General features: G+C 52.3%; 1 non-coding gene across 1 annotated transcript; it reads left to right on the top strand.

Annotated features, from left to right (window-relative positions):
* The first annotated feature begins 11,384 nt into the window (after positions 1-11,384).
* TRNAV-UAC (transfer RNA valine (anticodon UAC)) lies at positions 11,385-11,457 on the top strand. The gene has a single exon. It is a non-coding gene; the product is annotated as a tRNA-Val (tRNA).
* Positions 11,458-12,009: the final 552 nt, after the last annotated feature.

Below are 12,009 nucleotides of genomic sequence, written 5' to 3'. Positions count from 1 at the left end.
ACGCTTGGAAAGTCCAAGTCAAACTCGCTGCTCTCGCGCCTTGCCCCTTCCGCTGTTTTTAAGTCGCTCTTCTCACGCAGCCAACGTCAGGGTCTACTGGAAGACCAGTCCGAAGGTGTGTCGGACGACGTTTGGACACGCAAGATACACGCCTTGCTGAACCTTGATGAACTTTCTGCTTGCGGCAGGGAAACTGAAACAGCACATGTTCAACCGCCGGCACAGTTGCAACAAGCACCAGACTATCCTTGGACCCTTGTGCAGTTTGTATAATAATGAGCGAGAGCCTTCTGTGAGTTCAGAGCTTCTGGTGAGTTACAACTCAGGCCCAGGGGCGTCCCTGCTTGCACGCACTGCTTCGGCGCCCACTTTTCCCTGTTGTCCCTCTTTCGTATACGACCCGATTGCATCACAAGGGTGATGCTCATAGCATGCACACAGTGCACATAAAAGGAAAACTTGCAAATTTTGCACATGAGAATGATGATGTATCGCTTCCGTTCAAAGAGCTGTATCACTTCGAATGTGCTGTCTTTGTTGCTTGTTGACTAGTTCCTGCCATTATCTGTGTGATGTAATGATGTAATGGTCTACATCAGTACTGCATCCACACGGACTTATGGCAACATCTCCAAGAACATCGTACCAGCAGTATGTGCAGCGCGGGATCGTTATAATGGATGTGTGATGATGATTGCAACCTGTGCCAGGGGTATGGCTTTCCTACCGAGCGCTCGGCACGGGTCCCGCTCATGAGGTATTGAAGCTCATAACGCCCATTCCGTCCTCCGCAACGCCCGCCAAAGCATCGTCGCTTGCTGCCAAGAACTCGAGCATCCTTCGAATACACCTCTTCCATCTGACCGCTGCTTTCCTCAATCCCTTTTACCACTACTACCGCATCGCGGTTCCGTGGGCAAGCTCACCACCTCCGTTTCAGGTGTGTAGTGCTGCTACGTTACTTTCCATGTATTGCGCTGCCTTGGCACTTCACGTGCTATAAATGAAGTGCATCACCATATTTGTAGCTCTCTACAAGGTCTCAACCGCTACGCGGTCGCAGCTCTCGCAGTATACTTTCGTTCACTTTGCTTTGACTACGGCCTGTGAGCTCCTGCGCAAATGGGAGTGCAGCCGCCCCGCAGCCACGGCATGCTGAAGAGTTCAGGTGCTAGTTGGAGATAACAGTCCCCAAATAGCCATGGCGATGACTTAGCTCCACCACAGGCAGACACACACAACTTGCTCGTGCAGGGCAGTATCTGCTTCTGTCTCGCCCTCATGTCACTGATGCCACCCAATGGAAACATCATAAGCGATCTCAACGGCCTTCAGAAGCGGTCGGGATCTAAGCGAACCTTACCACGTGCGTCGTAAACGTTGATAGCCATCATCATTAGAGTTAACAATCAGCAAGGTTAACGTCGAGGCGTATTGTACACTGGCCGACATTTTAAGTGGTACAGGACGAGAGAGCGAGCTGGGTGAGCGAGCTGCCAGGCTTCTTCCACGTTGCAGACTTCATTTCGTACTTGGAACGAACCGGCGTTCCGGAGGAGGTGAGGGATTACTGCGGGTCTGCGGCCCGTGCGCACCTGCTCTACATTCGCTTCATTCAGAGCCTCAACTTTGTGCCGTGGCTATGCCGCGTTCTCGAGGACGCCGGCTTAGGCTCCCTGTTGCAAGTGCGCTTCGCTATCTCGCCATCGATTGCCTGTTTGTCTGTAAACGGTGGATGCTGTCATGCAAACAGGCAATGCCGCTGTATAACAATTGCCACAGCTTGTACCTTACCTGTCCGCATTTGTCAGGAGTGATTGTCTTGTTCATAAGTGCGGACGTCGCAATATGGAACATATGGGACTGGTCCGGAGCTGAAAGAGTCCATCGCAGCATGCGGCATATGAACTCGCCGTTCCGCGCTGTTGATGTGTCCATGAGGCTTACTCATTTATTCTGCTAACTCGCCGGCAGCTTTGTGGAAGACGATCAACTCCCCAAGATGAATGCAGTTTGCCTAGGCAGCGTCAGAAATGCCCTGGGGTCTGAAATGCCAGTCGCTTTGTTGTGTGGTGCCAAGCAAAGCAAAGCCTCAGACAGCCGAAGCGGCTGCTGCCGGGTGACCCGAACGCATTGGTCACGACACAGTCATGCAAAACCTGTGGCTGTGATGCAGGACGCGACCTCCGAAGCGGCCTCGGTGCACGGCAACGAAAGCACAGACGTGGAGCTCATAGAAGACTGGGCGCGCTTGGAGGAGCAGCTTCAAGCGTATGCAGTAGCCAACGAGCCGGCTCCTCCGCCCGCTCAAACTCCTACGCCCGCTGTAGAGCCTGCGACTTCAATTCGAAGCGTCCAATCCATGCCGGAAGCTCATCGCACGCCGCTCGTGCACACATTGGAGCCGTCGCTTGTACAGAGCATGCCTCGCGAGGTGCTCCCCATCCACACGCCACTGAGACATTCTGCGGAATTGTCGGTCCTCAACTTGGCTGGTTGCGCAATGAGGGGTCAGCCGCAAGGTGCCGAGGACACTGCCAGCTGGCCCCTGTTCGTCGTACTTTTATTGTTGTTTTCGTTGCGCTCGGGTGTGAGGAAGGAACATGAACCGGGGACTGATGCGTGCAACTTTCTGTCAGTGTTGTGTGTAGCTCGACTGTTGTTTTGTGTGGGAGTTTGAGAGAATGAGAATAACCGGTGCAAGATGGTTTGCCGACTTGAGGAGCCAACTGTCACAATTACTGCCTCCAATGGCCGGCTGCAAAGCGCTGCTTGGTACGTTCAGCGAAAGCTAGCTTGCGAAAGTTAGCTAGCTTGTTTGCTAGCAAAAGTGAAGTGCATATCATGCCCTTGTGCCTGCCACATCTTGGTGGTCCTGTGCCTGCGCTTGTAGTAGATCTAAAGCTCATCAGCAAACGATTGTATGCAGGAGCGATACAATAGCCCCCTCACGTTCCATTTTGTGGATGACCTTCAATTGCCTCGAGCGAATGAGAGTGTTGATGAATCATACGAGTTGCCGACGGACAGCTTGCGAAGGAAAGACGCATCGGTTGCTGACAGCCAGGATGCGGACCGCCCGGACCAGGCCGCATGTGTTGAAGGAAACAGCCGCTCAAGCTCCTTGGACGCACCTGAACCTATGCAACCCCTGGCAGAGGTCAGGCACGCGATGCAACGGCTGCTGTCTAAGATGCCAGAAGACCTTCAGCTCACGCTACTCACGTCTCCCTCAAGGCAGGAGCTTCTTCGCAATTTGAAGTCATACATTAATCGAGTCAACTGCGAGTGAGTCTATTTTTATTGATTGGTGATTGCACATGAGGGTGCTGGTGTATGGTGCCTTTCTCAAGCTAGGGTGTGCGGTAATGGTTGGGCCCGTATCGCGTTTGAACAACTTGAACGCTGGGCTCGCAAATTGGAAAGGCGGTGCACCTGATGCAGCTGGTGAGGCAGTACGGCATCGTAGACACAGATAGTGAGACACCTATGTTTCTGCTCCCGGGTTTGGGAGTTCACTGTAACAATTTTGGTAGGATTACAATTTTGTGATGTCCAGAGCTCAGTAGGCAACAAAACACAGCGCCGTGTTGCGGCAGTTCAGAGGTCAAGCTGCATCTCCTTGCCCGGGTTCGGTCTTCATAACATTTGCATCCATCGCTTCTGAAAGACGTCTTTGCTGTTCGGCTTCCGGTAACCTCTTGTCAATCTCGAAGAGACGGAAGACAGACACGCTGCCACTGCTGTCGCCCGAAATAATGATGGGCGCATGCTCGTTGAAAAGCACGCATGTGCGATCGTAGCCGGGTATCGTGTTGGCAGCCACTGGCCGAAGGGTGCTCACTGCAAAGTCCCAAACCTCCAAGCGGGCCCCCGCTGGTTGCTGTTGCAAAAACCTGCACATGCAACAAAGCACACTCAACAAAGGATCTCAGTCCAGCACCTGATCAACTGGTGCATATCTATGAACGAGGTGCCTGAAAACCACGCAATGGACTTAGGTGGAACGAATTCAAGAGCATAAAATGACATCCCAAATCAGATGGCAACAGCGCATCATGTCTGAAGCAGACATGCAGGGTGGAGATTTACTAGCTATACACGGTTTATGTCACTGAGCTGGCGGGTGATCCTGACGTCACCATCACACTTTTCTCACACAAACGTCGCGCCCATTCCGAAGCCCTCACACAACGGAATTGAATGCGACCGGTCTTATTGAAACCAGTGATCAAAATAAAACTTAGCTCTGTCGGGAGTGTTTGACCTAGTTGTGCATACCTTGGCAGATATATTTTTCGCGGATTTCACATCGCCCGTAGAGGGTCAAGACGTTGAGCAAATGTGCTGAAAAAGCGCGAAATGAGTAGGTAAAGGCGGCGCCTTCACCATACTCCCCGGGCCGAGACGCGTCTGTACATATTTTTAAATTTACAATCGGACAAGTATTGAGAAAGTTGTGGTTACGGGAGTGCCGGGGATAGTCATGACTTTGGCCATAGGGTACTGTGCCTTAATCAGCTCGTATGGAGACGTATGAAGGCTCTATAGACAGAACTCGGAGCGTACTACAATGTTGACACCGGCGGGATTTCGAGAACTTGAGTTTCCAGACCACAGTCGCAGCTCAAAGATGGGCTACACCACAACAGGTTTTCGCGCGAAGTATGGGATGACTTCATTTGGGCCCAACTACCCGTGATAGACGCTACAGGCCATGAGCTTTCGGGAGTGATGTGAAACCACATATGCTAAAAAAACCACGCTGCAAGCTGGTGAAATTGTTTCGTCTGTGCACGTGGGGGCTTGATTGTGTGGCATGGCGCCTACGTGCACGTATATGGCAATCATTCATAGGACTGTATCTCCGGCTTCACAGCACACCAGGGCAGGGGACCACCGCAAAAACATAGCAATTGCACTTGTGCATGATGTCAGGAGGGCGGGGGGAGCCCCCCTCTCGGCCAAGGGTCGGGGGGGGTCGAGGGGGCAGCCACCTTGTCACCCCGAAAATACACGACTGCAGGGGGGATATGCTGGGTTTGTTGCTATGTAATTCGCATGACATGTCAATTTTTGATATGTTCAAGCCCTTCACCATGTCAAGGGCCGTCTGGGCTGTCGATTGAGCCATTGCAAGGTGGGTGTTCAAGTCAGCATGTCGTAAATCCGGCATTTCCCTGTGTATAGCTAATAAAACTCCACCCTGTGTGCTATTTGCAAGGGCAACTGCCAGAAAGTGCGTGTCGTGTCGGTAGCAAGCGGCTGGAGCATACCGGCATGACACCACACCTATGCTGGGAGTCGCACCGTTGAATTGTTGGGGCACCACTGCACGTCATGCACTGCCTCGTTACCGCTTTGAAACGTGAGCAGGGGAATGTTCTTTTCCTGATTCCACAGTCTCACCGTCCAGTCTGCGGAGCAAGAGAGGAAGAGGTTCTGCCGGTACGGGCACCATTGCACATTATAGACAGGGCCCATGTGCCCCTGGTAGCTTTCTAGGTACTGCTCGCTGTAAGACGTGGAGCACTTGTGAATCCATCCATCCTCGGTTGCTGCACAGCAATCCACATACTTTCAGGCAGTTGCCAGGTGCAACTGTCAACTGATGTAAATCCAGGCCCAGGTCAGGGGGGACATTTAATAAACATGCAATGCAAATGCATCGACAAGGACGGTGCGATGAAGGTTGGGCACGCCTGGGACAAGATCGACACCAGAACTTACAAGCAGTGCATACCTGCGATGTAGATGCGGTCATCGTGTGCCGAAAAATCAAAGGCTGTGCCAGCCGTCAGCCTGGAGATGAAGGCTTCCTGCTTGAGATTGCGGGCGATGTTGGCCATCTTGGTGTTCATGGGCACAGCATTCCGCCTCGCCATGCGCTTGAGCTTCATGAGGTCGGTGTGCTCCAAGCCCTTGGTGATTTTCCACCTCGTGACGCGGCCATCGGTGGAAATGGACACCATCGTGGAGCCCACCTCGGACTCTTTGTCGATCCATTTCACCTTCCAGACTGGGTCTGAGTGCTTGCCGGTTGAACCGTCCGAGATGATGGCCGCTTCGGGGAGCTGAGTCCGAACATCGTACACAGCGACGTTGCCATCGTACATGCCCACTGCCAGCACGCCCCCTGAATACGAGCCCAAGCAGTGTTTTGCTAGACCCTGTCATTTTTCGGGTCAAAATGACCGAAAGTGCATGGATTTTGGGACGAAAAAGGGGGTCGGAACCCAATCTGGCGAAGCGCTGGGCCCTCATCAGTGTGTGATTGCAAATAACTTCAGTTGTGATATGCAAGCCGCCTCGCGAGTTCTGCTATCAGGGTGAGCATGCAGTCCGAGCACGCATGCTAGAAGGGCAAGCAGACTACAATGAACTGGAGTATCCCAGTATAAAGCACATACACAGGTACCCCTACTCACATATATACAAACGTGCGAACCTGACAGCAGATATCTACCGTGTGTTCTCGAGCATATGCTCATCACAGCCGCAATGCAGCAGTGCTTTGCTTTCATGCTCAGCTCGCAACCGTGCAGGCCTTTGCCGGAGTCCTGAGGGAAGGGAAGCCTGGCTCGTGGATAGAAGACTACAGCAGCATGGCAACGATCAGAAAGCTCTTGAGGGAAGCGCACGCTTGCAGGGCTGCGCTGCTCAGCGAGCAGTGCCAAGGCTGCTCGAGTGGACAGTTGGCTTTGAGCACCTGAGGAGCAGGCAGCAGATGGTCGCATAGAGTATAAGTTCATACCGTGTAAATGCCTCGAAGCAAACCTTAGGCTCCGCTGCAAACTGGGCCGCTCTAGGTTGGGCACAAGGACAGACCCTGTGGTGTTGCAGCTGGCCTCTGCTCAGTGGCGCTTGAGCATGCCCAGATACATTCATTTCCTATCTCCTATTGATTTCCTATCCAATTTCCTATATAATCAGGTCCTCATACCAAGAGTGACTATTGATGAAGGATGACTATCCAACGAAAATAAGCATACCTGCGGCCTGCGAGAAGTCCAGTGCCGTGACGCCCGACTCCGTTTTGAACGACCAGAGCGGGTACTTTGGATTTTTGAGAGACCACAGGCACACGAGCCCATCGTGCTGCTCCCCGAACTCAAAGGACCCATAGCCAACCGCAACAAGGTCGTGCTGCTTCTTATTCCAGGTCATACTCGAGACGTTCCTGCCCTCGGTGAGCACACCCTTCCACTCCCAAAGCAGCTCCATCGACGGCCGAGGTCCAGGGCCTTTGAACTCATGAACAGGTGAAGTTTGACCGGGGGCCTCAGGCAAAGGCGCCGTGGCGAGCATCGGCGCTGCAGGGGCTGGCATGTCGCTTACTCGGGCATCTCGCTGCGCTGTAGAGAAGTTGGTAGGGTCGGATTCTACTGAGACATCAGCGCGGGGCGCGGCTGACTCCATGGGCTTGACTGGACGCAGCTTCCAGTCGCCCAGCATCTCGCGCAGCGGCGCCATGTCGCGGTAGAGCAGCATCTGGTCCTGGTAGAGGTTGTGCGCTATCACACTCTCCATGATGTTTGCTGCTTCCGCCAGTCCCTCAATGCGGTGCAAAATCGGCACCTTCACGTAACCGGCAATGTCAAAATGCAGCAGACGCTGCTGTTAGCAAGAAGCACGCTCATTACGCGTTCACCATCCCTGCACCTTTTGTCATGCGCACTTGTCACTGAGTTGTAGATATCTGCAGTATATCGCTAGCTGGAATGTCTTGCGAAAGCAGATTCAGAGGCCGCAATGACGAGCATTCATCTAGAAACCCATTGGCAGACAACGCATTGGGTTCCAGGCCACAAGGATGCTTGCCAAACACCCTGTCCCTTGAGGTAGGCGACGATGCGACTCGACAGAGGGTCGGTTGCGGAGCACCCCAGGGTGCAAACCCTTGCAGCGCTTACGACAGTGCTTGTATGAAACCGCACCTGAGCCTCATCGACGGCAGGAATAAGCTCGCCTTCTGGCCGCTCTTGAGACGCAGCGATTCCTGGTGCGCCACTTTCCGTGTACGATGGCAGATGTGGTGGGCCACCTCCACTCAAAACTGAGCTGCGGTCCATTGTTGAGCGCCGGTTGAGGTTGTTGCTGACCTTGACCGCCGATTTGACTTGCACGTCAGCCTGCAGGTACACAATACGCTGATGAGGCCATGGCAAGGTGGATACTGATTACGCAGATTTTTTTCAGCCGCCAGCTCAGCCCTGGAGTGATAATAAATAATTAACTATTCATGAAGAAACATCACTGGCTGAGCGGATGGCGAAACCAGAATCAACTGAATGAATGCTGGAGGTATTTGTGCCGTTTGAAGATGGATGGGTATTCGTTAGCAAGCGGTCAGGCATTGTACAACAAGAATTTTGCTCCTATTTGTTTGCGGGCCAAGCATATGCCAGAGGGAGGTTATCATAGCATACTGGCGCTTTGTACATATCACCCCGTGCATTCACGTCTTTGCAATGCACTGCGGACAACAAAGCCCACACCAGATGTTGAACAAAATCAATCACAGATCCAGACACTGCCAGCTCAGGAGTGCGGAGAGTGCGGATCTTGCTGTCGCAACACAAGGACACCATCATTGCCAAGTACTTCCCCAGCGTTTGTACGCTAAAGCTGAGGGACACATAATGGCCGTTATGAACCACGCCACGATGAAAACAGTTGATCAGCCTGCACAGATCTAAAGCTGATATCCAGGAGCGATGCCTGAGTGGGTCCGACCAAAGTCAGAATGGACACAGACCCACTAGCGACCGTCAACTCAGAACCACTTGCAGTTCGGTAAATTGAGAATGAGCACTTGACGATAACGTTTGCCACAGAAAGAACCAGGATCAGTCGTCAAGGTTATATGCCAACATAAGGCTGTACGAGAGAGCTATGTGGGGCACGTACCCGCACAATGCCCCCCACAAGTCCTGCGGACGCCATGTTGAGAGGTTGGACCACATCGGCGGCCTCGCCACTGGTGATATGGTGGGAATTAATGAAGAGGTCGTAGCGGGATGCCTGGGTCTGCGTGGATGAACACGTGTGGATCTGCGTCTGCACTTCCTTGGACTTGCTCAGCGTCCGAAGGCTCTTGATCGTCTGCACCTCGACTGAGACGAAGTTGTCGTTGCCAATCTTCATTTTCAGCAGCCTCTCGTACGCCTCGTTCTCCGCAGCTACTGCTGCACCCTCTGCATTCGATGGTTCCTGCAGCCTCCCATTTATCAGGACTGCTCGGGACTAGATCTAGCTGTGACGGTCCTGCAACTGGCAGACCGCTTGCAGGAGTAATCCAGGCTCTGTGCAAAGGAACGATTGCACCCTGTTCATGTATATGGGTGTAAGACCTTCTCGGCACACCAGGGCTGCCTGACTTTTCCCTGTGGAAGCTCAGTGTAGCCCATCAAGGTCATTGCAGTGAGCTCACTATCGCACATGCTGCATGAAACTTTCATGACCATCCAGGGCAACCTGCAGAAATCTGAATCCAACATTCCTTGCTCAGAGATACTGCTTATGGGGGTCCCAGCGTCGCATGTGCATCAAAAGAAAACCCTGAGTGGCGACATTTATGGGTGAAGAAGACCCATGGTCCAGGCCCTCTGCATTCCGCCTCTCCTATGGCCTTAGACCGTATGTCACCAACGGCTGAAGCCCTGCAGCAAGTGTGCTGCTTCTTGGAGGCAAGCTCATTGGGAGCAGGGTCGCCTTGTCCTGTCTGGAGATCGCACCGAGTTGACGCACAGAGCTGGCTTGTCCAATAGGAAATGGGTGTCCGTTTCTTGCAAGCTGATAGTGATGATCTTCTCCAGGTCCCAGGGCTGAAGGAGCTGCTTCTCCGGAGCACTGTGCACTGCTTCCAAGACCCGATGCTGCCTCTTCTCTCGTTCTGGGCTATCAGCGTCTTTAGCTTCTTGACTTACCTGAAGCATCCCTGGTCGTGCTTGAATGTCTTTTGCACGGCTGATCTTGTGTAGAAGTACTGACTCAGGTTCTCTTATGAACGGGTGGGGTAATTGACGGTGCTGGTTGTGCTGTTTGGGTGCCCAAAGCTGACAAGCCTGGGAAGAAGTGTGCAATTATTCCAACATGGCTTCGTGGCGTTAAAGATATATCTGGTGCATGTGCGTTGGCGTTGTGCTCAGTCTGCCAGTCTGCCAATGCAAACTTGTGTAACACGGGCCTCACGGAAACTATCATCCACATCAGGGTTCTTACCGTATTGGATTCGTTATCCACGTTGAACTCGTCCACTTCTTCCGCTGTCTCGCTTGGAGTGACACTTCCACTTCCCATGTTGGACATGTTCCCGACGCTTGGAACTCTCTCAAGGAATGTGTCGCTGAGGTCACTGGTGACAGCAGTGCTGTTGTCCTCGATTGTCGACATGACTCCAGCAAGTTGAGCTTTCGGAAGAGCCGCCCTCGTCGATACAAGAGCTTTCGGGGTGCGTATCGTTCCATCTTCAGGATCTTTAACCACGACTTCCAGCGAGCCAACATCTGATTTGAGATGTGTATGGCTTTTTGTCGTGAATGCAGATCTTCTCCCTCCTGACGAGCAATCTTGCACTCAGTGTTACAAACAGACAAAATGAAGGCAATGAAGTGTGCGCATGTGTCCAATGAGGGTCTGGGACGTCATGACACTACGCCTGTCCAGTTTGAGCGACTTTGTCGGAAAGGTGCAACTCAACCTGCGCTGGTACAAGGCGTATGTCCATGAAGAGAAATATATATACACATATTATATTCTTCTAGTGAGCGTGTATGTTACGACAGCAGTTTTTGTCGTAATGAGAGGTCATTTACCTGCCTGAGAAGCTTTTGATGGCCTCACGTTGCCCCCTATCATCGCGGCCCCCGCTTTGGACGAGCGTACTGAGCCACGGGCAGCATCATCTCTAGTAGCTCTATTTTCCACCATATCTTTCTCTTGTTTGAAAGCGAATAGAGAAACATAGGGTGCTTGCTGCTCAGATGACGTGCCTCACACTTTGTTTGCTACTGACTCAGTTTGGCAGCACATGATAGCACTGAAAGATGATAGCTGCAGACATATAAATTAACCTGCCGCTCACCTGTGTTTCGTGCACAGCGTGGTGTCTCGTTTTGTGGGCATGTTAAGAACTGCTTCAATGGCGGGAGCACATGTTCGATATTTAGAGAGGTTTTCACTGTTGCAAACGCTTGTAAGAAACAAGCTCTGCCTTCAACACTTGCTCTCCAGCGTATTGACATGCATGCACGGCAGTTTTAGGCTGTTTGTACCAAGTACCAGTGAAGGTATTCGCTCCATGCTAATGTAATTAACGTTATATACAACCTCAGACCGTTGCCTAGAACGATTCGATTGGCGGGTCGTGGTTCCCGCGAATTGTCTTGTTGGTCTAGTGGTTATGACGTCTGCTTTACACGCAGAAGGTCGTCAGTTCAATCCTGACACGAGATGTTCATTTTTGGGACAGAAGCCCATGTATGCACTGCGAATTTCCTCAGCATTCGTTTTTGCAGAAACAAAAACCACTGCAAGGCATGGTAGACCTGTTGGCTCGTTTGTACTGACACATATTTGTGCATACCAGAGCTTGAAAGGGGTCACGGAAGGCGATTTCGTGTTACGAGCGAACGGAGAAGGCGGCAAATACGCGGCATTGATACATGTTATGAAGCTCAAAGCATGTGAGCGCGGTGCCTGCAATCACAACGGACAGCGTGACGAATTTCTCGCGTACGAATCAATCCGTGGGCAGGGTACAGGGTTCCGGCTCGGCGTGGCTCCCGTGATGTTGTGACCAGCGTGCCAGATGATGACGGCACGTGTCAATAGCTAGGGGCCCATCTGTGGTGTTTGGGGCATTATCTACTGGCACGGAGGTCTCCCAGGGCTCAACTCATTGGGTGGGCTGCGTCACACCATCAACGATCACTGTGACACTAAAGTCCATAACAGATGCCTCGACCCGAGTAAGAACAAAATAGGATATCCTCTTCAGCATTACCA

The sequence above is a fragment of the Nuphar pumila genome, unplaced genomic scaffold, assembly GCF_984573655.1.
Source record: "Nuphar pumila unplaced genomic scaffold, dmNupPumi1.hap1.1 HAP1_SCAFFOLD_1621, whole genome shotgun sequence".
In the NCBI taxonomy this organism is placed as follows: domain Eukaryota; kingdom Viridiplantae; phylum Streptophyta; class Magnoliopsida; order Nymphaeales; family Nymphaeaceae; genus Nuphar; species Nuphar pumila.
The sequence above is the reverse complement of the archived record's forward strand: the minus strand, read 5'-3'. Positions and strand labels throughout refer to the sequence as shown.